Raw genomic sequence first — 3,559 nt, forward strand, 5'->3', positions numbered from 1 at the left:
GGGATTACCCTTGACGGGTATTAAGGTATGTGTGTATGTGACATTATTTAGACTTAAAACTTTATAAATTTTGGAATTATCTTATGTTGGATTGTTTGTGTGGTTAGGGAACTAAGATGAGAATGGATGGTGAGGATTGATGTTGGACCACACATACAAGCCCTCCTTCCTTTTCCCTTTCCCGTGTCTCTCTCTCCTCCCTTCGAACTCTCCCTTTCTCTGCAAATTGTACGGACGTAGTCCGTTGACCCCCATTCCTTCACGGATCAAGCTCCCAAGACCCCCCATCATATTTCTTGCAAGAATACGAATTCAACCATACCCTTGGTTGGTTGAATTATCTTCGATAAACCCAGAAACCACGAGGGTTCCGTCGAAGCACTGTAGCACCGATTTGATCGTCGAGGTTTCACGCCATTTTGAGGTTCAGAAAGGTAACAAGTCTCTTTCCTTAGTCATTTGGCATGATTTTGGTTGAAGTTTAACGTGAGAAAACCCCGGAAAATCGAATCCCCGAGTTGGTCACTATTCATCAACTTTTAAACGGAGGGTTTTCTTTGAATTTCAGGGCTATAGTGAGCTTTAGAACGTCCTCATGATGCTCGGAGTGCAACGTTGAGGTATTTTGGACGTCGGGGAGCCATAGAACGAAGTTTCACTTTTTGCCGAATTATCATGCTTCCCCAGGTAAAATCTAGTGAATTTTGGACCTTGAAACTAGTCCATCGTGATTCTACATGTTGAGGGCTTCAAATTGATATAAAATTTGAAGAAAACGGTTGAGAAACGAAGGAGAACAAACAATTACAAAATTCGCCGGAATCCGGCCACCGGAAACACCAGTCCGGCAACTGGCTGGGGAAGATGATGCGCGTGGGAGGCGCGTGTGTCCGTGCGTTCCCTGGCGCGTGGGGGCGCGTGCGACACCAAAAAATTAATCTAAAAATTTCTCGACGTCCGTGACGTCGAGTAGGTCGATGTGGTATATTCATATACCCAAATTGAGCACCGTATGAGAAGTTATTAAGAATTGTTGGTTAGGTGCTTTAAATAACGTTTATAATTATTTCGCATATAGGTGAAAATGTGAATTGACGATCCGACCGTTGGATCGTCACCAAACTTTGATACGTTGTAATACGTAATATTTGAGGATTATAGGAACTTACGGATTGGGAATCCGAGTTACGGATCTTCCGGAATTTGAGTTGTAAGTTCATAAAATAGAATGTTAACCGTCACTTAGTTTTGGAAATTGACGGAGATCCGACCGTTGGATGGTAATGAAATTTTAGGAAGTTGTCCTAGGGTATATTGTGGACCTCTGAAAGTTACGGATTTGAAATCTGATTGCAGATCTTCCGGATCGAACTGCGTAGTGACGTGTTTTATATAAGTTATATATTCTATCGATATGAATTCTGAGGTTGGATTTGATTATTGTTTTAGGCGCCGATCGTCATGACGCCTTGGCGTATTGTGCTAGGGAGTTGTAGGGCGAACTCCAGGTGAGTGGGCAGTTTTGTTTTCGTATTACCTATATACTATTGTTTTCCCAGAAAATGCATTTATATGAGAAAATGTTTTTAAAATGCCATGCATAGAAGTTTATGAAAAGTATGAATTGAAATGCCAAGCATAGAAGTTTATGAAAAACATGAATTGATATATGATGCATACATGTTGCATGGTGCTGTGGAGGCACAGGTAAGTCAGGTGAGTTCATTTATTCATTTAATTGATTGATGTTGAGATGTTTTGAGCTCATAACCTGCACCCTAGGTGTTTGTGCTTATATTATTCACCACACCGCACGCTCGTCTTGGATCCAAGTAGGTGGATGTCGTACAGACCATGTGAGGGTTCCGACATGCTAGTCGTATAGATCACTAAGCGTGATTCCGACTAGTGGGTGACCTTAGTTATGCGCGCTGATGATTGATGAGAGAAGCACTAGAGCGTATTTTTACACCTTTCATCGTACAGACTACCTTACGTAGTTCCGAGTGATGTGCAGAGTAGGGCCGTATAGGTCACTGTGGTGACTCCGGCTGAGTGAGATATTGAGCTATAGAATTAATCGTATAGGACCAACTGCAGGGTCTCCGATTGATTCCTTATTTCACCTGATTTATATTTTGATTCATGGCATGGCATGTTTTTCTTGAAAAATGTTAAAGACTTGGGATTTGAGTTTTGAGATTATATATGGTTTTATATATACTATTTTCTGGGAAAGTATACAGGTTTTACAGCGAGGGGTTAGAAATGTTTTAAATGAAAGATTTTCGAAAAGCTTTGTTTTGCTGACCCACTCAATTTTGTTTTGCGCCCCTCCAGGTTCAAGTTAGCAGAGCTTTGGTGGCCACGAGGAACCCAACGGCGTTACAGAATTCACAAAAGTAGGACTCACCCTCGGGGGTTTCCATTTTAGTAATTGTATTTTAAAAGCTTCCGAACTGTGTAAATGGTTACGTCACTCTCACGTGACGGCCAGCACGCCCTCCTTCGGGACGGGGATTGTCATATATTTTAAGGTAAATATAAATGAAGGGTTTTATGCATCATGGGCCACATTTTCAGGCATCATGGTTGTTGAAAATGTCAAACTTGGATTTTAGGAGAACCTGATTGGCAGAAAAAAAAAATTGAGCCTTTGAATTTGTAGAAGATCCTTTTCGTAAAGCTCGAATTTCATCTCCAATACATTGTATCATGTTCAACATATAAAAATTAAATTGAATCAATAGCATGTAGATCAATTTAATAAAATAATAAGTTAATCATATAAAGACTGATTAAAACATAATACTCCTATGATTAAACATGATTAAAGATGAACAAACTCTCTTTCGTGCATAATAAAAAAGAGTCTTGATAAAGTGTTGTGGAGCATATTTAACTAAGAATTATAGAGAGATGAAGAGAGGGATTTTCTTATCCTTTAAGCATTACAACTTAAATAAAATAGTATCTAAAAGATATGATATACTCACATAAGGATTTCCTAGGATCTAACTAAATTAGGACTACAACAAAAAGTGATTTTTTAGTGATAATTAACAATTTTTAAATTAAATAACGAAGCAAAATTGTAATATGTACGTGTAGCCTGACCACTACTGGATAATAAAATTCTGCATGTGCTAGTAAGTGCATTATCAGGTAAAATGCTTCTTTAGCACGAAACTGTTCGAGGTAATGTTGTCCAGAATGCCGGATGATGCTACATAATCTATGTAATATTTGGAACTATTAATATGTTACTTGTACAGTAATTTAAATAAATAAATAAATAAATAATTAAATTATTACTTACAAACTCTCACGGTCTCTCCTAATCCAATAGTCATGGACTCATGGCAGAACCCTTTCTTACTCCACCACAACTCACACACATCTAATTGAATATGCTTGCTACAAAACAATTGCCTTTGGGCTCGTTTGTTCTCGAAACAAAGAACAGGGATGGGTTTGTGGTGACGAGGCGAGTGCAATGGTGATGTTTTGGGTGCTGATCCGCATAAGATGGCAGTGTTCTTTGAGGTTGCAGAGAGAA

The 3,559-nt window shown here is 38.9% G+C and overlaps 1 long non-coding RNA gene across 1 annotated transcript; it reads left to right on the forward strand.

The window, feature by feature from the left end:
• The first annotated feature begins 226 nt into the window (after positions 1-226).
• On the forward strand, positions 227-2,564 carry LOC139194574 (uncharacterized). Its single transcript, XR_011579541.1, has 4 exons — positions 227-434; positions 569-687; positions 1,450-1,508; positions 2,341-2,564. It is a non-coding gene; the product is annotated as an uncharacterized lncRNA (long non-coding RNA).
• Positions 2,565-3,559: the final 995 nt, after the last annotated feature.

This window comes from Malus domestica, chromosome 03 (genome assembly GCF_042453785.1).
Source record: "Malus domestica chromosome 03, GDT2T_hap1".
Classification (NCBI taxonomy): Eukaryota; Viridiplantae; Streptophyta; class Magnoliopsida; order Rosales; family Rosaceae; genus Malus; species Malus domestica.